At 33.9% G+C, this 23,139-nt stretch overlaps 1 long non-coding RNA gene across 1 annotated transcript; it reads right to left on the bottom strand.

The window, feature by feature from the left end:
* Positions 1 to 576: 576 nt before the first annotated feature.
* Positions 577 to 23,040, bottom strand: LOC144370346 (uncharacterized). The gene is made up of 4 exons (XR_013430337.1): positions 22,866 to 23,040; positions 5,795 to 5,884; positions 3,521 to 3,603; positions 577 to 1,156 (listed from the first exon to the last, which is right to left on the bottom strand). It is a non-coding gene; the product is annotated as an uncharacterized LOC144370346 (long non-coding RNA).
* Between the last annotated feature and the right edge of the window lie 99 nt (positions 23,041 to 23,139).

The following is a 23,139-nucleotide window of genomic DNA, read 5'->3' as shown; positions in this document are numbered from 1 at the left end:
AATATTTACATGTAGTTTTTTTTCAGTTTTTTTGTTTTTAAACCAAGTAAGCTACATTTTGTGACTCCAATATTAAATGCTCTAATAGCTTGGATCTGTGAGTAGCTTTTGTTTATACTAAAAAAATTCTTGATAGAACACACTCTTCCATTTTTATTAAAATATGAGCACTAATGTAAAATTGGAACAATATGTCATATGATTTACTGTATTCTGGGTCAAGTGTTGAAAGAACTATTCAGACAACCTGCCAGGTTCTGTTAGGTTACACCCAAAGCTTCATGGTTTAAGACAAATGCAGGCTGAAAATTTGACTCACAGACATGTGGTCTGGCTCAAAACTATGCTACATGTATCTGGAAACACCCACCCACTCCCCCCCCAAATACACATACACACCCATATATACACACAAAGCCAAGAAACACAGAAATGTCTTCAAAAATGAAAGCAAAAACCAGAAACTGAATGTCTTGTCTTACAAATTTCCTCCATCTTTTGGAGAAGCAACTTGGTATTTCCTTTGTGGTTTTCATTTCAAGGAATTTTTAAAATTCAGCAGTAAGTTGCTTTCCGTATTATCTCATAATTCAATTCCCTCTTAAAAATGGGTGTATTAATAGAGGTACTTGGGGCATCAGAAGTTTGTATGCAGGTATCAGAGAGGACTGGGAGAAAGCATATAAAATGGTCTGAGGAGAGAGAATCTAATACTGGTTGGCTTTCTCATGTTAGCCTTTAATCCCTCAGGTACCAACATTAATGTTAGGCCTTAGGATAAAAGGATTTTGGAAGAAACCTTAAAATGAACTTCACTTAAAATGGAAAATAAAGCAATATCAAATATTCATAGGGTGCTGTGCATGTCTAAGTATTTACAAAACTTACCAAATGATAAAGCAATTGTTACAATTATCATTAAAACCCCAACAACACTGTGTCTTGCACCTTGTGGATGCTGTTTAATTGTTCTTTTTTTTCTTTTTCCTAATCAGGATTGGAAAAAAAAAGGTGGAAATAACAAAACTACCAGACACACTTTAAGACAACCATTTTTTATAATTCATTTCCTCCAGTTGCTGATATGTGTTGCTTTGGTTTCTATCTTCTTGTTGAGCAATAAGTACCATTTCTGTTATCTTCATGATCTTCTCATCTAGAAGGCAAGAAAATAATCAACTTGACATGGCTACTCAAATGTGAGCTAAGACAAAATACATAGTATTTGTGGAACAATCTTCTCTAGAAAATTCAGAACCATCAGACCTGCTCTGCCCCTACACAGTGCAAGGAAAACATTCATAGAGACCATCACCAGGGGATTCTGTCTCCAAGTTTAATGGGCCTGTTGCTCAAATTGACTTTACATGTGGAGTTGTTTTTGTCCCAAACTCTAAAATCCAATATCTGTGTTTTTGATAGTTCACACCTTTTACTCAAGACCCAAAATATTATTTTAACTCATTAAAAAACTTGAAGCTCAGCAAGGCCCAACATAAACTAGCTACTGCATTTCTGAGGTTCATTTGTCTACCTAAGAACTTGGCAACTATAACCGACACTCTGCTTTGGCCCGTGAATAACTAATACAAGTAAGGGAAATTCTTTTATATTTTATTCCACAGTAAGGTTATTTTGGTAGTGAAATTCTACCTTCCAACATAAGGATAGAAGAAACCTATTAGGACACATGTTTTACAAACTCTTTCAAACTATTTTTCTAACATTTAAGTTTTGCCAAATATCTTACTACTTTCTGCCAATTATATTTTTCTCTAACTTACAATGACAAATGAAATTTCATGAAAACTTTAATTTAAAAGGTTTTTACTATATATTTTCATTTCTCACACTAAGTGGAAACATGTCATTGAAGTTCATGAAAGAAAACACTGTTGATGTGTTGCTCTATCCCAGAAAATAATTGTGGCCAGGCTGTGATAATGATATTGCATAAATGTAAGGATATCCTATTAAATACTGTGAAGAACATAAACTGTTTTCAAGGTCTGATAAAGAATTGTTTAAGCTATTTCTAACTGTGTCCTTTATAATGGTTAGCATGCTGAGAAACTGATAATCCATAGTAACACAAAAATTTATACAGACACATGCAGTGATGAGTTTATACTTGAAATTTGGCTGAGTTCAATTGCCAAAGCTTTGGTTGAATCCTGATTAATATTTATCTCAAGTTGAAATAGTTATCAAACTGGTAGATGGAGTTGAAAATGAATAATACTTAAAAACATCAGGATTACAGTGACCTCTGCTCCATGAAAATATGAGAATCTATTGAAGCAAAAGTTTCTCTGAAGTTCTGAGTCCAGTTTATGTATAATGGATGCTCTTTTATACCTGCTTATTAGAACAGTGGTGAAAACACTGCAGCTTTCTAGACTTTGTTCAGATATATCATTCATAACATTACAAAAAAAGAAGAAAACAAACAAACAAACAAAACCCCCAAATCCTCATTCTATTCCAATGCATCTACCATAACAACTATATATCTAGCCATAAAACAAAAAATATATTTAAAAGAATTTAAATCACTCATGGTATATTCTCCAACTATAATGGAATTAAATTAGAAATAAACAATAAAGATAACAAGTGAACAACAAATAATTCTCTTTTTAATATAGATATAAAAATTAACAAAATTTTAGCAAATAAAATACAATAAATAATATATAAAAGATAATATGTCATGATTAAGGTTTGTTTATCCCTGGAATGCAAGATTTGTTGAATATTTTAAAATTAATCAATGGAATTCACATATTAATAGTTTAAAAAGAAAAAGTTATGCAGACAAAAAAACAAGAAAAATCATATTAGAAAAAATGTTTAAATTCCTATATCCTTTCCTGATAAAAGTTTTTAGCAAACTAAAAGTAAAGTAGGGTTTCTCAACCTCAACATTATGGATATTGTGAGTCAGATAACTATTTGTTCTGGGAAGCTGTTCTGTGCATGTAGCATGTTTCACAGACACTTTGCCCCAGTTGTAACAGCTAAAAATGTGTCAAAACATTGACATGTCCCCTGGGGAACAAAATCACCTCCAGTTGAGGACAACTGAACTTGAGAGAATTCAATTGCCAAAGCTTTGGTTAAACCAAAAAGGGTATCCACATCAGCAACAATAAACAATAAGATTAAAAAGGAAAACACTTGAAGCTAATATTCCAATGGTAAAAGGTTAAATGTGTTTTTCATTAGATCCAAGACAAGGGAAGTATGTCTATTTTAATGAATGTTATTCAACAGTGTAATGCAGACTCTAGCTTTATTCTAGTGGAATAAAACAACAAGAACAACAATAAATAAGTAAAAGGCATGAAGATTTTAAAAAGAAATAAAACTTCATTTTTATACAATATGATGATCATTTTCATAGAAAATCATATGCATCTTCAAAAAGCTACTAGTACTAGTTAGTCATGTGACATTGCATGAGAGTCAATTAGATCAATACAACATATAGAGAATCTAGAAATAGAAGTATACATACTTTGGTCAGTTGATGATTGTTAAAGGTGAAAAGACAATTTCATGAAGAGAATTGTTGTAAATGATTCTGAAACAATTAGATATCTGTATTTAAAATAAAAGAATTTTTATTTACACTTAATATAAAAAATTAACTCCAAATGTATCATAGAACATAAATGTAAAAACTAAAACTATAAAACTTCACATAGAATAAAGGAAAATATAGGGGAAATCTTTGTGGTCTTAGATTCATCAGTTTTCTTTGACATGAGGCCAGAAATGCAATCCATAAAAGAAAAACACTGATAATTATTTCATTTACCACAATTAAGAACATCTGCCCTCCAAAAAGAGAGTAAGAAAATGAAAAGACAAACTATATTGGGAGAAAATATTTGCAAACCACTTACCTAATGAAGTACTTTCATTTAGAATACTTAGAATATATGAAGATCTGCCCCTTTATTAATTAGAAAAAAACCCCATATTGTAAATATGGACAAAAGATTTAAATATTTATATATTGATTCTAGGATTGAGCCCAGGTGTGCTTAACCTCTGAGCCACACCCCAGCCTTTCTTATTTTTTGAGACGAGGTCTTGCTAATTTTCTTAGAGCCTTGCTAATTTGCTGAGGCTGGTTTCGAACTTGCAATCCTCCTGCCTCAGGCTTTTGAGGTACTGGGGTTACAGGCATGCACCACTATACCTAGCTAAAGAGATATTTTTATCAAAGATATAATGATAACAAATAAGCACATGGAAAGAAAGTCAACATTATTAATTATTCAGAAATGCAAATTAAAATTTCAATGAGATAACCTAACATATCTATTAGAAAGACTGATCATACCAAGTGTTGGCATACCCATAGAACTACAAAAATTCTCAGAAACTGCAGGGAAACACAAATTGTACATTGGCTTTAGGAAATAATTTGGGAGTTTCTGAAAAAGTTAAAATATCAAGACCCTAGGTACCTATATAAGGAAATTAAACAATATATACAAATAAAAACTTGTATAAGGACGTTCATAATGGTCTAATTTGTACTGGCCAAATAAGTTTGTCCTAATGTTATTGTCCCAAATGTCCATCAACAGATGAATGGGTAAACAAATTGTGGTATATCCGTATAAGAAACATTACTAAGCAATAAGAACAAATGGACTACTGCTATGTTACAGATGGATCTCAAAATAATTAGATGAACTTGAAGAACACAGAAAAGATATATGCAGGTGATTTCATGCATATAAATTTTTAGAAAACATAAACAATCTGCAGTGATAGAAAGTAGATCAGTGGTTGCCTGAGAGCAGAGGGGGAGGAAGGAGAAAGGAGGGATGAAGATAGACATGAGGTGATGTGTTTTGTTTTGTGATGATATTATCACAAGTATGTGGATTTTTCAAAAACAATATTTTAAATATAGGCAGCTTTCTTTGTGCCAGTTCCAGCTCAATAGGCTATTAAAATATGTAGAGAGGCTGGGGTTGTAGCTCAGTGGTACAGCGCCTGCCTCACATGTGCGAGGCACTGGGTTTGATCCTCAGCACCACATATAAATAAGTAAAGATACTGTACATTAAAAAAAATCTAAAATATGAGAGAAATGCCAAAAGCAATGGACACCTAGAAGAATCAAGAAATAAACTGAGGAATAAAAATGCTAGAAAACAGCAGCAAACACAAACTACCAGAAGAAAGAGTAATGCAAAACAATGCCTTTCTTTGCAGCATCTAACAGGTAGTAGTAACCTGCGTGGGACTGGTGAAAATGTCCTATTGAACTTGATGATACTAGGTTTCTTTCAGAGAAATACAGGTGGTTAATTATATAAAGATTCACACAGAGAAGCATATTTGCAAATTTCTCATTGTTTTGTTTTTCCTAAGCTATTATCTCTTTAATCAATAGTCTCCCCCTGTGCTCTCAGTTCACAAGGCTTTTTTAATATTCCTCTACTTCCTACATGGAAAATTCAGCTCTTCAAGAATATGCATGGCATTTAATAGAAGAACATCAACAAAAAGTTCAAATCTGACCTTTCTCATTACCTTGGACAGAGCCACCATCCATCACCACCTGAGTTACCATGGTGGCCTCCTAACTGGTCTCCTTGCTTTGGCCCTTAATGCCTTTCAGTCTCTTCACACAGCAGCCAGAGCAACCCTATTGAAATGTCAGGTGGATCGGGTCACTCCTCTACTCAAAACCTCCTACTGAGTCAAAGCCAAAGCACTTACAAGACACTCCCTAGCCTGTTTCTCATCATGAACCTGAGCTTACCTGAGATCTCTCTCCTTTCTTCTTCCATTCAAGCCACATCTCTTGCTATTTCTGGAACTCACAATCTTCATCTTCTAAGGGTGTCCTAAGCTTATTGAATAAACAAGGAGATTTATCAACTCCTAAGATCATTTATATATATACACACACACACACACATACATATATGTATATTTACATATTTTATATATTTTAATGTTCAAGGGCCAAGGTATTAAATAATTTAATATATCACTATATATACATTTTTACTATTTAAGTTTATTTTAAAAACAACTTTAAATTTATGAAGATAGTTTTCCATATCATACTTGTTGAATTATAACAATTTTCAATAAAAGAGAGCATTGAACATAATAATCTAAGAAGCAGGTATAAAAAATGGAGTGTTAAAATTTTTGACAAAGTTAATCAAAAATTGATAATGCACATAACGATTGTTAAACAAAAGTATGTTGTTGTTGTTGTTGTTTTCCCCTATCTGGATGTTTGTGTGTAAGATGAACTTATCTGGAGAAGGTACATGTAAGAATTATTGAAAAATTAACTCAAAATTCTGTCAAATAACTTCTTTTTGTTGCTTTGACATATATTTGGCAATTTTAATAAATTACAAGAAAAGTTGTTAAATAGAGATTTTTGGAAAATTAATTTTCACGAACAAAGTGTTACTACATTTATTATACAAACTGTATACATGTGGAAACTTTTAAGTGTTTTAAAAGTGCATTTATTTTTTCTAAGTATTAATTTCAAGTTCATTACTATTATGAAACAAATTAAAATTAAAAGAAAAAAACTTACTGTCACCTGCATTTACCAAAATAAATTCAAGTTAATTCAAGTACTGATTTTGTTTTTGTTGTTGTTGTTGTTGCAAGTACTGAATTAATGAAGATTCTTAATTTTTTTTGGAGGGGGTCATACCAGGGATTGAACTCAGAGCACTGAGCCACATTCCCAACCCTATTTTGTATTTTATTTAGAGATAGTGTTAGAGTTGCTTAGCACCTCACTATTGCTGAGGCTGGCTTTGAACTTAAGATCCTCCTGCCTCAGCCTCCCCAGCTACTCGGATTACAGGCATGCACCATTGCACCTGGTTCTTACTCAATTTTTAGAGAGTAAAACACTTTTTTTATTTTTTTTCCTGAGGTTATAGGGATTCAAGTTCAGGTCTTGCACATACTAGGCCAGTGCTCTACCATTGAGCTATATCCCCAAGCCCTAAAACACTATTTTCAAAGCATAGATCTTGCTCTGCAAAAAGGGTTATTGGAAAATGTTAAAGTCATAGAATAAGTCTTTAAAAGTAGTTCAGATTCAGGGCTGGGGTTGTGGCTCAGCAGAAGAGTGCTCGCCTAGTATATGTGAGGTGCTGGGTTCAATCCTCAGCACCACATAAAAATAAATAAATATAATAAAGGTGTTATGTCCAACTATAACAAAATTTTTTTTAAAAGAAACTAGTTCAGATTCAAATTTTCTTAATGAGAAATCATTATATAAACTATTATAGCAAATCAGCCAGCTAATTAGATTTATCAGAGCCACATAGACACAATTTAGATAGTTGTCTATGTGAAGAAATTTGATCTTTAAAATAACTTTCAATACTCTGCTACTCTTTTCTCCCCAAAGAGTAGGAAATAATTGTTCTACTGATACCACTGTTTCAAATGTGTACATTTAACTTGGAGTTTGATGGATAGACAGAGATTCTAAAAATATCATCCAAAATAGAGATTAAAAAATCCAAAAAGAAAATAATTATAATCGTAAAAATAATTCTAGCTACCAGTGAACATTATATCAAAGTAGACTGCCTTATATGGATTATCTTCTCTAATCTTAAAAGTCCTTAGTTACAGAGGTTAAGTGTAAATTTTATCAGGTCAAGTAACTTTCACGGGGTCACAGTGGTGGCTAGGTTTGGAGCCAAGCTTCTATCCTGATACTCCCTTTTCAAGTTTTTACATGTACCTTCTCCAGATAAGTTCATCTTACAGACAAACATCCAGATAGGGAAAAAAAAAACATAATTTTGTTTAATGGTCTGATCAAGTAGAGTGTAGATATTTAACAGAGTAAGATATTTAGATTTACAAATAGAAAGCAAGAAGGGAACAAATATTTTAAACCCCTTGCCATGTGCCTGACAGGATTTTTAGTATTTAAGAAGCATCTCATTATTTATATCTATATGCATATTTGGTTAAGCCTGCATAAGAATATAAGTTCTGAGATTTCTTTGTATATAGGCAACAGACAAGGAAAAAAATAAATAAAAGTGATTAAAGATTTAGGAAGTAATGCTTCTAATAAGAAAACATTAAGTCTTGTTTGTTTGGAGAAGAAAGGACAAAATATTGGTTTAATGTTTAAGGAGAAACTGACTAATAAGAGTATCTAGATATCTAAAAAGGCACTCTATATAAATGTATGTGAATAGGTTGCTTCCTCAGGCCAATATAAACAGAAACAAAGCTGATTGTTAGGGGCAGAGTGAATGAGGCCATAACATTTAGGAGGAGACTTTAAGAAGCATTAAATAGGATGCTCATATGATATTGAAAAACCATAAAGAAGGACTAGAGGCAGAGATAAAGATGGAAGTATATAGATTATTTTACATTGTATTGATCCCCTTTCCATTCTGCCCCAGTGTTTTCCTTAGAAAAATAAATATAAATATATAAACACATGAGTACATGAATTTAACCCTGCTTTCCAATCTGCAAGTTATATGGAAGGGTCTCTATTTTTAAAGAGGAATCTGAAACTCAAAAGATTTAAGAAATCTTCCCAATTTCACACAGTAATTAAGTGGAAGTCAAGGGAGGCAGTTTGTAGAGAAAAAAATTAAAGCACAAAACTTAAAAGAACTAGGTTCTGAAGTGGAGTTGGTCACTTGCCATCAATTAGCTGGGAGAAAATAACTTCTTAATATTTTATTTGTAAAATAAAAATATACACAAAGACTAGCAGGAAAACTAAATGGGCTAGTGTCCGAGAAAGAACTTTGAATATGAATACAAATACTTTGAAAAAAATCATGAAAGAATGAATGTCCTTCTTGTATGCTTAAAGGTTAAATTTAAAGACTCCCAATGCTCATTTTTTAACAAGTAAGGTTTAGATCTAAATGCTTAGAAACCTTTTCTTCCCATTATATTTTTATTTGAATACTTCTCCTCCTCAAGTCATTAGTGCTATTTGACATGTCTTAAAATAGATCATGCTTTGAAACAATATTGAGAGATTTTAGCTATCTTGTAAGAACAGAAGTAGTAGCTGTCACATACTTCTTTGAGTTTTCATCAGTCTTTTCACAGAGTATTAAAAAGATGGTCATTATGATATTGGAGGAACTGCTTGCCTTTGTCGTAATTAGAGCAAACTGAGAATAAACATGAGCAATGAAAACTACTTATGATTTCAGAGCTGAAAAGGATGGATATAAGGGCAAACAGGCTTAATTAATTTGTACCTCTTTATATGTCACTCATATATCCTATTGGGATTGGAATTATTCTCACACTTCCCATTATTGAAAAACTCTAAAAATGTTCAACCCACATGCAGACCCAATAATTAGATTGCCAGTTGCTGAAAAAAAATGTTTAAGTCATAAATAGCAAAAAGAAAATAATTATAATTATTTAATTATAATTAATAGAATTATACAACAGAATCCACTGATCACAAGTAAAGTGGAAGGAAACATTACTGAGTAATCTCAATCAAACAAGATAATCAAACTTAGCGATGCTGTTTCCTGCTTCTCTGGTATAAATAACAAAACTTCCCCACTAGTTTCTCCACAACCTGAATGTCCCAAGGCCACATACCTCATCTTTCCTTCCACTTTCCTTAGGGAGAATTTTGGGTAAGAAAAGATGGAAAATTGATATAACTCCTTTGCTAAAATGACTTTAGCTTCCTCTGCGTTTGTGTTTGTGACATCTTAGTATAAGATGAGCTAAATCTATTATTAATTGATGCACTAATTAAAGCCATACTTGCAGTTTCCATTAGCTTATTTCCTAAATTCTCTAGAGTTGGCTGTCTGGTTTTAATCAAAACCAAATGGTAGTCCAAGTTCCCAGCCTGGAGCAGCTAGGAGGAAGTCATTCAGTGGAGGCACAGAAAGCAGAAAAGATAAACAGATGATAGTTCACAAAATTTGTGACGGACAAAGGATGCAGATACTGTGCACCGCTTTAGAGCTGTGATTCAGGGATGTGTCATGCTAGATGGAAGCAGTTGCAAGTGTTTAATGTCATCAAGACTCTAATATGATCAAGATGGAGTCTGTCTTATGCTTTTCCAGCCCTGAGTTTGTGTAACTAGAGGATTCCGACTGGAGGTAATGCTCCATGTGCTGTGACACAAACTACTTTATTCTGTGAAGAATTCTTGGGATCAGAGAGGTCCTGAAGAAAACATTTCCATTTACTGGCTTCTTGGGATTCGACTTACAAATTTTCTCAGGTACAAAATGTAAGGCTGCAGCATTTTGAATTTTAAGTAATATTTTTAAAAGCATGTGTGTGTGGGGGGGGTAAAATTCAGAAGAATGACTATTGAAAGCTCTCAATTCATCGTGCTCTCTTAAAAGATCTTTAGAAATGAGCCCTGGCAAAGGTCTTTTGAGGAAACTGTGTCTATACATTTAACATAGTGGAGAGACTGTCAATGGGGGTAAAACTATGTTTTCTTTTCTCTCTCTCTCTCTCTCTCTCTCTTGCTTTTCCTTTTTCTCCCAAGTGTGGGATAGAAAGAGCTTTAGGACCTTATGACTCTCTAGCTAATCATCTCAAGAGCTTTGACAAACTCACTTCACTTCTGTGAAAACTCAGAACTCCTAAAAGCCCAGGTGCCCTGCCCTCTCTCCACTCCTCCCCTCTCCTTTGTGCAGCCTCTCTCACATGCACACTTCTCAGAGGCAGGAAATACTTTCCAGGCAATCTGGGCCTGGTGGTGGAGGCCCCTTTTCGCAAAACATCAGTCTGAATTTAGTAGACAGAAGTCACTAGGAACGCCTTGACAGGATCCGGCTTCAGCGGAGGCTCCCTCCAGCTGCGGAGGGTGTTTTTGTTAGAATCACACACTTCGTAAAACTGCCTAGAATAGAGCCATGATCTCAACCACGAAATGTGGACTTATATTTTGGAGAAACTAACGGAACCGCCTGCTCTCCTAGGCCAAGTCTGGATGGTGTCATGCCCTGGTTTTGCATCTCCTCCTGTCTAGGTAAGAAGCTCAGATTGTCTATGCTTAGAGATAATCTTTGAAGAAGCAAGAGGGAGAGAAATGTTAGCATCTTGTGCAGAGTTGGTGATTTCCTAGGTTTCAGAGCTAAGCCCTGGTTCCAGAAGTGGAAAATATTTAGTAAGTAGAAAACTGTGAGTCAAGTCGTTTTTGAGCCAAATGTCATTTCTAAAATAGACTCCATACAGATTTTCCTTTTTTCCTCTCTAAAGTCACACTTTGTTTCCATTCCTTCTTATTCCTATTTATTAATAGAGCTATAAGGACTGTTTTTCTACCACATGGCAGAATATGAAACAAATCCCATCTCTTCGCACATTAAGGGTGAGGTGTAAATGAATTGTCCCTTCTTTTGTCAAAGGAAAGGGTAGATAGCACTAGAGTGACTTTTTTCTTAATCATGAGCACACAAAGAATTTTTTTTGTGTGTGTCACAATTAACACTGTGAAGGCTGGATTCTTCACTATTTCCCCAAGCCAGTTTCAGCCACAAGCTGCTATGGTACATCCTAAAGATTTCATGTTTTTAAAGTGGTCAACTTGAAATTTCAGATACTACGTCTTTCCTAACTGTATTTAACGTGAGTTTGGGAAATGTAAACATCAGAAGTGGATTTAATTCATATTAAATCTCCTTCATTCAATCCTTAGATCATATTTTGTGTGACTGTTTTGAATAACTGAAGTAAATCTCAATGACAATGACACTCCTATTTCAAAGTAGCCAAAATCAGTAAAATCACACAAAAACTGATCATATGTCCATACATAGTATAATCTAAAGTTACATTTCCACTAGAATAAAATGTCTTCTGTTATGCCTTCTAATCTCTAATATGTCTTCACATTTAAATGTGTGTTCTATGAGTAAAGAAATTTAGTAAGGATTAAAGTAGCATGGGCTTATAATAAATAACATACTGTTATATTCCTGAATACTCAGAATAAAAATGATTATCTTGTGGAAATAATATAAAACGGTATGTAAAGGGAATACTATTCACATGAATGTCCAAATGTATAAGATGCATGAGAAAACATAGTAAAGGAGGGAAGTTTTGACAGTTGGATCAGAAATTAAGAATACACTGATGACTTTCAGTTGTTCACTAACAATTCAAGTTATGATAAAATTAAAATATGAGAAACGGCATTTATTTTTTAAATGTTAAAAATAAAATTCTGTAGACTGGGGGTGTGGCTCAGTGGTAGAGTACTTTCCCACCATGTATGAGGTCCGGGTTCCATCCCCAGCTCCATGAAAAGAAAATGAGGAAAGGAAGGAAGAAAAGAAGGAGGGAGGGAGGGAAAGAGAGATAAAGAGAGAGAGGAGGAGGGAAGGAGGAAAGGAAGGAAGGGAAAAAGGGAGGAAAGAAGGGAGGAAGGGAAGAAATTCTGACTTATTTATAGTATGACAATAAAATTCTTAAATAAAACATAGAGAAGGAAAGAGCATAAGAGTTCACAACTTCTCAATATTCTCTTGAATTTGTCAATGAGGAAGCTGACGAATGGCATTCAGAGGTGACCTGTCCAAGGTCATACTGCTGGCTCAAAGAAGTGATTACAGTACTACCACAGTGCCTTGATTTGTCATTTAGATATCTTCATTCCACAATGTCTTTCTCTCAAATATTAAATATGCATGACGAAGTATGACCGTGTCCACTGGAAGTTTACTTTGCAGAAAGAAAACTAGAGTTTCTAATGAAGAAACACAAGGATTTAAAGCTATACCAATGTGACTAATGAAGAAAAAACATGATTTTTAAAAAACAATCAAATTCACTAAACCATATGGTTTATTCAAATGCAAATGTTTCCTTAAAAAGATTTATTGGCTTCAAAAAACTCTTTAGAGGAGTAAATTGTTTTATGACTATTTGTTTCATGCTCACTCAAGAAAATTATTCATATGCTAATGATTATATTAATTTAAAACTAGCATTTTTTTAAAAAACAGGTCTAGAAAAGAGTTTGTCTACTTCACATCCTTGTATCCAAATGATATCATAAAAAACAACTATCCCAACCAGTGACTTTCAGAAGGAACTTTACAATTCCTCCTTTGGAATTGGCTTAAGAATTTCATATACTCAGCCTTTTTTTTAATCTAACCTAAATTTCTATCGCTTCAGCCTATTTTTAGTTCTCTGTGCTTTTTCTTCAATGGAAATGTAAAAAGTTCAAATGGACTATGAAAACATAAATGTACATTTCTAGACCAACTAATCCCGGTTTATTTCACCTTCATTTCTACAGATTGTTTCCAATCCTTTGGTTCATATATCTACACTAAGCCTTCTACAAAGTCCTTCAGTTACAGAATACAGACTTTTTTTTACAGTATATAAATTAAAGTCTCACCAGTGCAGTGTAAAATGGGAGAGTTGGCTGGGTCATTTGTATCATATATCATATCTGACAATATACACTGCCGTGTAGGACTGAAGTACTGTACTTTCCAAGCAAGAGCCTGTCTCATAAAACTAGTATATTCAATTTCTAACAGATGACCTTTCTTTGGAGAGAATGTGTGTTATGATACTGGGGTAATATTTCTTGGTTTGGTTTGGTTTGGTTCATTTTCTTGAACCAGATTGACTTTCCTAATATTAATACCACCTAAAAGATACACTATTCAACACCTCCAGAGTCACCACACTCTGTGCTTATGAAATGAGGAGTAAATGCAGTGAGCATTTACTATAATTGACAGCACAATAACTAGTAAGGGAGCTCATCATTTCTTTTTATTTCTTAAGAAGGTTATAATTTAATAAAAGGAATTTGTCTACATTTTGCCAAACCTATCCTTGCCTTACACCTTGCTACAAATTCTTAAGGAATAGTTTAATCTTATTTATAGAGGATTAGGTCCCATGGCCTTAAGTCTAAATGGGCAATTAAAATTTATGTATTTTTTATTTGTTTCTTCTTGCAAAATGAATGAACTGTGACTGCATTGTCTTACAATGAGATCAACTCTTTAGAAACTAACATGGAATAACACAGGGTCAAATGGAATATGACCCAGACCTGGGGCAGGAATTTTATTTTCAAAATAGAGAAATGTCAATAATTGTACAGGAGAATAGGTCTAATAAAATTCAGCACAATTTAAGTCAAACAGGTTTATGGAGAAGCACTACATTTGATTGGCTTTAGTGTGATATAGAATTTATTTCTGTGGATATGTGTTAATATTTGCTAGCTTAGAATTTTAAGAAATATATGGCCTTCATTTTTTAAAAACTTAAAAAAAAATTTTTAGTTGTAGATGGACAATACCTTTATTTATTTATCTTTATGTGGTGCTGAGGCTCAAACCCAGTACCTCACAAATGCTAGGCAAGCACTCTACCATTGAGCCACAGCCCTAGCCCTGGCCTTCATTTTTAAAGAAGTTAAATAATAAAAATATGAGGTATAAACTTTGAAACTGAGTTTAAGGAGAAATTGTTCATTTTGACCAAAGGATTATAGAGTATATGTAAGTGGACTTGAGAGGATTAAACAGGAACTCAGATGCAAAAAAATCTGAAAGGCAACAATTTACTTAGTGCATATGAATTTGCTCATTGAGAGATGACAGGAAGAGACTATTGTAGCTGTTTGTATGTGTGAAGATTGCTTTTGTATTTGACTGCAGTAATACAATATTTTAGTAATACAGTTCAAAAAATTCAAAGAAAAATCAATCCTACTAAAGGAAATTTAGAAAGATCAAAGAGCAAGTTTAGAGATTTAATTAGGGCTTCTTTTTCCCCCCAGCAGTTAGCAAAATATCTAGCATGTTAGGAATTGTCAATACCACTTGTCAATAAATGCTTGTAGAATGAATGGGAGGAAAAGAGAGAGGAAGGCAAAGGATAATCAGGATTGAAAAGTGTTAATCTGTGAGAGTTTTTCCAGATATCCTATTAATGATAGAATAAAAATTGTTAAAGGGGAAGAAAAATAAGTGATTGGCAAAAGTCATCAAAGGCTGAGGCCAGAGGTTAGCATCACTCTTGTAAGATGAAATTTCAAGTTAATTAAGAACCAGGAGCATGAGCTTCCAGAAATAACTTTTTGAAATGAAAAGTTACATGAGAGCAGAGAGAACAGAGCACTAGTGATTTTTCCACAATTTAAATAGAGTGGTTCACCAGAAAAGTCCTGGGCAGGCTCAGAGTGCTGACTTTGACTCTATGCCATTTGAGACCTTGAATCATTGCATATACTTTTTGGTCTGATCACACCTATATACTGAAATAAAGGCAAGAGTTAAATTTAGCTCATACTCAGCCATGAATTCTGCACCTAAGATCAGTCAAAAGTTGATGGAGTCCTTCTCATCATCTCCATCATCATCATTATCATCATCTCCACCATCAACACCATCACCAGCAGCAGCAGCAGCAGCAGCAGCAGCCACCCAGAGTGGCACTGAACCTCCATGAGTACTTGCAGTGTGCCTTAAACTAAGTGCTCTGTGCGTGTTATTATCTCATTATGATTATGTTAGTTCATTGTCATTATTTCTCCTCAACAATTTTTCAATATTTCCATTATAGATGTGATTAAAACGAAGTCATATAGAATTTAGGCAAATAAGGCAGCATCAGGGGAAAAAAAGGATTCTTTAATAATATCTTGCCTTTACAAAATAAGGAGATAATAATCCCTGCCCAGCGAAAGTTATTTGATATTAAGCTGTTTACTTAGTCCTGCAAACATTTCTTCTTATTTATGAGTATTTTGTATTACTACTAAAGGAGATAGTATAAGTAACACACCAAACATAGTACCTGATCCATTACACATGCTTAATAAATGGAAATTTTTTCTGCTTTTACTATTACCATTATCATGAAAAGTTTCTGATTCCCTTAATATTGCTTAAGAACCAGAAGCATGAGCTTCTACAAATCGTTTTAAATGAAAAGTTGCATAATTCCAGGGCTAGGGATGTGGCTCAGTGGTAGAGTGCTTGCCTCGCATGTGTGAGGCACTGGGTTAGATTCTCAGCACCACATACAAATAAATGAATAAAATAAAGGTCCATCCGCAATCATAAAAAAAAAATTTTAAAAAAGAAGAAAAGTTACATGAGTTCATATAGAAAGCAAGCAGTGATAAAATCAAGTATATAGGTAGAAAATAAAATGAAGTAAAATTATGGATATTAAGCATAAGTAAGATGAAAACTGTATCAGAGGCATCGATCCCTAAAAGGATACTGAACTAATGGAACTGGTTAAGACTCCAACAATTTTTTCTTCTTGACTTCAGTAAAAAGTGAGCTTATGTAACGACTAAAACCTCAGTCCCCTGTTGTCACCTTGCTATTTGAGCACCTGTGTTCATGTAGCTGTTATCTCTATTTACACTTAGTGATTGCTAGGTCTACTATTGGAGTGTTCTTAGAAATGATAGCAAAGCTAAAAATAAAGTGACCACTTAAGCAAAGCGACAACTCACTATGGTGATGATAACCCACATCCCTTATTGCACAGAAATATCTTTTTATAATGAGGGGAAACCACATTTCAATCATATTACTTTGCCATCCAAAAAAGGGGTGGGGGAGGCACCAGACTTTTAGCACCAAATTTAACTCTAAGCTATTTCTTGTTGTATGAAAAATTCCAACTGAAAAAAGTTACAGAAAAGGCAATAATTTTCCTTGGTGATAAGGGATTCTATAGAGAAGAGATACTGCAAAGTGATGATTCATTAATTAGTTGCTTTGCATAACTCATCTAAGGCACAGTGTGGTACTAAATGCCACAGGTGCTCTGAACTTAAAGGGTGGAACACTATTGAAAAGGCTTTATGCTTTTGAAAGATAAAAAATGGAGACCCCTCCTCCCCCAAAAAAACACAGGTATCGGGAAATTCCTGCATCTGTGAGAAAATATTATCTCTCATGATTGTTTTAAATCAAGGACCTCCTGTAAACCACATATCCCCAGAAAGGTCTTAGTGATAGCAGAAAACAATACCATGAATGTTCCAAGATTTCCTCAGATTTCTCGTGTGGCTTAAGAAAACCTTAAGAGAATCTCCATGACTGACTGCCCTGAGCTATAAAGTGGGTGGTAAGTCAAGCCCTGCCAGGATTTGGACTCCTCCCTGAAAGAAAATTAGATACTGCTCAGGAACCTGGCGGTAAAAATAGGGCACCACCGAAATAATAGCTTTCAATTTTGCAACACCCTGTTCTTTTCTGATGAACGGACTTCTAGTAGAGGGCAAGGGTTAATTTTCAAATTTGCCTGATTCCTGGAGTGACTCTATTCTGAGAGCAAAGAATGAGAAAAAAATTTTCCATAAAAGCTCTGAGATATAAATAAAAAAATAGGATTAACATTAAAAGAATATTTTTAATTTCTGTGCCTACTTTCTTCATTTTTCTTCTGAAAACCAAGAGTGTTGGGAACTTGGATGGGCCTCTCAGAAAAAGTGATATCTTCCTTACTCTACTTGGCTCATTTTACATGGTTTATATTGTAATCTGTTAACATTTCTGTGACTTCCAGACAGCTTAAAGACAAGGAATCTATTTCATATGAAGTATTTCAATCTCCATTGAGCAGTTTACTAATAAAAAATTCAACAAGAGTTTTATGTTTTCCATTGAGAACTAATGAAGTATAATGAGTAAATTCCAGCATTAGACAAAGAATATAAAAGTATATGGAGAATGATTTAGTAAGGGATTAAGGGACAGATTGCTGCTAAAGGGAGAACATCTGCATAGACTCTTAGGAGATAAATTCTTGCATTGTATTATTAAAACTTTTCCCCACAACTTAATTCTATCTTCCTCTAATGTGGATTACAGAATGTAAATATTTCAAAGAAAGAGCACTAATTATCTCTTAATAAAAGTTGGTTGTCTTGACTAAACTCATAGAAATGCTTTTTTAAAGTGTTTAACATTTTTGGTTTTTGCTCATAAAGGAAATTATAAAAAATTCTTATCTCCACGGAGCCTTCTGGCTGCACATGAGCATCTTGATACTTTAGTTGTCAGTGAAAAGCATTTCTCTTCATTTTGCTGTTGAGTTGGGTGGCAGTGGGAAAGTGTCCCAATGTGCGCAATCTAGTTTGCTGGATAATTGATTTTTTGACAGTTTCATCGAGAAAAAAAGGAACATCATTTGGGCCCGCACAACTGATGTGTGATGAGGGGTCACTTTGACATTAGTTCACCACACATTTAAAGAACTGTATTAAGCTAAACTCACGTCTGTTCTATATTGTTGATTGTCTATCCCAGTTGTCTAATTCACTCCAATAAATGTTCATGGTCATATAGTATGTACAAAACTGACATCCTGAGAGTAGCTAAGACACATCAAAATTTAAAACTTCAAGAAGATATTCATATTCCCAGTGTCTCCATCCCACTAACATGATGCAGACCATGTAGTAACAAAGCTTTGAGGTGTTATCCTTTTGGTTCAGATGCATTCTTTTCTTGCAAAAGTACATTTTAGGAAGTGTAATCTACATTTAAGTGAAAGGCAATTATTCTCCTTGTATCTTCTCTGCTTTTTCACAGGGACTGAGTACATGTTCTGTGATCACTAGTGTGTGTGTGTGTGTGTGTGTGTGTGTGTGTGTGTGTGTGTGTGTGTGTGCATGCACTTTAAGCAACAGTAGAATCAGAATATAACCTAGAAATTGAACATGAGATGGGTAAACATGAACAAAATCTCTAAGTGAAACCAGAATAAACACTAACTTTCCAAGGAAAAAAGTAAGAAAAGAAAGGTAACAATACTGTTATATCTTCCTTTTCCCATCTATTAAATATGGAAGACTGTGTGATGGTATCTAAAAATAGCCTAGGAATTAATCACATTTTCATTTTTTGTATTTGTATATGTATATATAGAGAGAGACAGATATACACACAAGTATACATATAAATATATGTATATACAGTCATAAATCAATCATGTGTTCATTTATACTTCTATATTATGTGTGTTGTACATATGTTTATATATGCATATTATGTGCATGCACATGTACAGGTATATACATATATACATACATATTATATGTGTACATTTATGTAAATGTGTGTGTATATTTTTCTGTGTATACATACACATATATTGTATATATATATGTATATATGTGAAATCCCAAAGGAAAAATCAAGGCACCCACTTTTGAGAAGATGAATTTAAAAGTTGCCATTTTCCCAAGTGCTACAAGTGAGGTATCCAAGAAAAGTTTAGGAATGCTGCAATGGAGAATTCCTCTTTTCCTATTTATTTGCTGATTGAATGCTATTTACATATTATTTTATGAATGTTAAACTTCTATTCAGATAACATTTCAGAAAGTCCAGGACTAAGATAATTACCAAGAATAACTGTCTTGAATTTGAGGAATTCCCAGGAGGGTTGTGGAAGGAAAGGAATCCCTAAAAGAAGTCACCTCAGAATTTCATGCAGCACTGTATTGACATTGGTGGCCCAAGATAAAGATCTAAAATGGTACTTTAAGTTGCTTAAGATGTGGGGTTGCAATTTGTGTAATCAGGAGGGAGTAGTATAGGGAGTGGGGAAGGGGCAAAAGAGAAAGTTTGGACACTTCAGATATATTGTAGAGAATCTGCAGTAGTAAAAAATCAGAATGTAGATTATTTTTAGCTATTTCTTCTGACATTTACCTCCATATTTCTAAATAATGTGATGGTAATGTAATAGTTTTTCCACTTTAGATATTATCTCTTAACTTCCTACTATAGAAGATGAGGCTTTAGCTCTCTACACCTATTTCTCTCATCATCTTTAACCCTACCTCTCACAGACCCGAGACTCAAAAATAGTTGTTTCATAATTTTCAGTTAAATTAGTATTTACTATTTTTTATTTTGACTACATAAAAAAATTCACAGCTTAGCCACGTAGTGGCATATGATTGCATCGCTCTTCTTTTTTTTCTTTACTTTGTTCTTTTTATACACAATAGTACTATTTATTTGACATATTTATGCAAACATGAGTATGTCGTATTCTAATTAGGATTCCAGTTTTGTGCATGTATGTGATGTGAAGATTCATTGTGGAGTATTCCTATAAGTACATAGGAAAGTCATGTTAGAGTCACTCCACTGTCTTTCCTATTCCTGTTCCCCCACTCTTCTAATAAAACTGGTCCTCCTAGAGTTAATAATTGATTCTTGTAGTTTCCTGTGTAACTATTACAAATTCTTCCATCCAAATTGTCTGGCTAGACTATAAAGTTCTTCTCAGTGTAGCTGTCACATATAGATGACATATTCATCTTTCTCTTTCTTTCTTTCCTTCTTTCTTTATCTAAGTGATATCTTTTATAGAGAACTATCCAATAGCTTTTGAGAATAAATGGGTTTTTTAAAGTGATTTTTCACATAATATTAAGGTAGGAACAAATTCCCATCCGAGTTGTTAAGGCATATTTGCTTGTCATCTTATTTCCGCTGTTACTTCTAAAAAATGCAATACCATTATCATTCCCAAGTCCTAAAATATAATTTCTCATTCTCTGTCTGATAGCATTAGGGATCATTAACTTGCCTCCTACATTCTGAATTTCACCAGGATGGTTCCATTACTACTTCATATTCCATTTGTTTTCTTTGGTCTGAAGACTTGGATCATTAATTATGGGATATTTTCTGAAAATTTTTTTTTTGAAAAATTTCTCTCACTTTTCTCTGAAATGCTACTGAGAAATGTGGCTCCCCTCCAAGGTGAATAATGGACAAAGAAAGAGAAGGATGGCAAGAAATTGATGACCGCCTACATTCAACTTTTCATAGCATTTGTACACCTATTGTGGCCATTGTTAGAACATTTTATTTTTGTTTACATAGTTTCTCACACAATATTGTAAGCTCCAATACGAAAGATAGACTAGATAGATTGTTTAGGTTTATATTTCTGATGTTTAGCAGAGCATCTTCCACATAGTAGGCACTAAGTAAACACGAGTTTAATAGAGATTAGGATATGACTATGGTCACTTCTGTATTACTACACTCTTGATTTCAGCTGCTGGGGCTTTACTTTGGGACTTGTTCTCACAGGATATAGAATCATCAAGCATAGTTATTATCAGCTGTCCTTTTAATCAGCAAGCCGAATTATAAGGTGAATGTTTATTTCTGAAGCAAGTGCAAAGTAGAACATGATCATTAAATAGCAAGTGTTGGTCAATGATTCTCAATCTAGAAGGTCTTCGATTATCATTGTTAGATACAATAACATTAAATTTTGTTTGATTTTAGAATATATACTGTATGCCATGGAATGCTTATGTTGAGGAGTGGTGTTACAAAATTAAACCAAAGAAAACTTTGTAACTGCTTTGTGTCCAAATATCCCATGCACTAATGTCACAGAAAGCAACTTTGGACATTTCACAGACATTTTTCAGAATCATTGCACAACTAGAAGTGCATACAGACACTTGTAATATTAATACAGTGGTGTTTGAGCACATGTGTTTCAGAAGTGAAAAATCCCCATGGAAATTCACTTCATAAAATCAACACCCTGGAATGACCTACACTTTTCCAGATCCTCCATCCAAATCCTCAGCAGCTGAGCTCATTTTGAATGAAAATGCACAAAAAGGATTAGAAAAGAAATGTAATATAAATGTGCAAAATAAGGAGTCAGTAATTTGAAATACAATTTTAAATAAGACAGCCCGATGGGGAAGCCCATAAGGAAAGTCATGTTTTTTACTGACTTCTCTCTCTTACAGGACAGATTTTAGTTAATTTAGATATTTAGAAAATGACACCAGTATGCTCAGATGCAATTGCAAATAATCTCACTTTTCTATGTACTTGTACTTTTTTTCAGGCTTTAAACCACAGAAGTAGGTTTAAATGAACTTTAAAATCAACATTTAAATAGGAAATCTGAACAGGAGAAGTTGTAGAGATGAAACAATCACAAGATAAGGAAATATAAAGATAACAAACATAATCATATTTATGAAAAATTTTTGCCTTAAAATTAAAAAGGTATACATTCATAAGAATGACTGGAATTGTTCAAAGAACCTAAGTTGGAAATGAGATCAGGATTAAAACTGTGTTGAATCTACCTAAGTTACAATCTCTATCTCTGTAGTTAGAGTCTTTTAGAACTTGTTATTATATCTTACTTTGATGTGATAGAAATACCACTTATCAAACTTGAGTGGATTATGTTAGCAATTATTTTAAGATTTTTAAGGGCAAAATTGTTGTGATTTCTTTTCTCCATGGAAAATTATATTTCTCGTTTGTAAAAGAACCACACATGGAAGGAAATGCCTTTAGTTAAACATCTGGGAACTTCTTTTCTATAATACCTGAGATAGTCAGCAAATAGTAATGTTTGTTTTTGGTGATTTCATATGCCAGGAGAGAAAGCAACTGGCAGAGGGAATTGGGGGGAGGTGGACGGTGGGTTTGGGAATAGAGAGAAGCAAAAGCTGCCCATTATGCTTTTAAACTATAAGCATAACGGAAGAAAACAAACAACTTTTATTATTATTTTTAAAGGAGAGAGACTGGAAATGTCACTATCTAATTGAAGTCCAATATTGGGCAGAACAGCAAGCACATCAATACCAAGAGGGAGGTTTCCTCATCTGGCAAGTGGGGGAGGCAGGACAGAGCACTGGAGTGGAGAGCCCCCCCAGGTCCTTTCAGCTCTAAGCAGGGAAACGTTTAGTGAAATACACATCTCTCTACTTTTCTGCCTTCTGCCCCCCCATCCATTCCTGACCTTTGGGCTGGTCTTACCATAGACCACCATGGTGGCTGACAGGCTCCTCCTCTTGGCTACTATGTTGGCTGCCATGCAAGTATAATTCCCTGAGTCAGAGAGTCGTGCCTGCCTGATGATCAGGTTATGGTCAGCCCTGGTGTCAATGTTCTCATCTTGTTCTGAGTCAATGGGTTCTTCATTTTTCAGCCATTCCACCTACAGGAAGGAAAGAAGGTTTATAAAAGTTATTAGAAGAAAATAATATCTCTTTTGCAATCAGAAGGTGATTAGTTCTGGTGTGCAGGAAAA

The sequence above is a fragment of the Ictidomys tridecemlineatus genome, chromosome 14, assembly GCF_052094955.1.
Source record: "Ictidomys tridecemlineatus isolate mIctTri1 chromosome 14, mIctTri1.hap1, whole genome shotgun sequence".
NCBI classification, from domain to species: domain Eukaryota; kingdom Metazoa; phylum Chordata; class Mammalia; order Rodentia; family Sciuridae; genus Ictidomys; species Ictidomys tridecemlineatus.
This window is presented reverse-complemented; position numbering and strand designations above follow the sequence as displayed.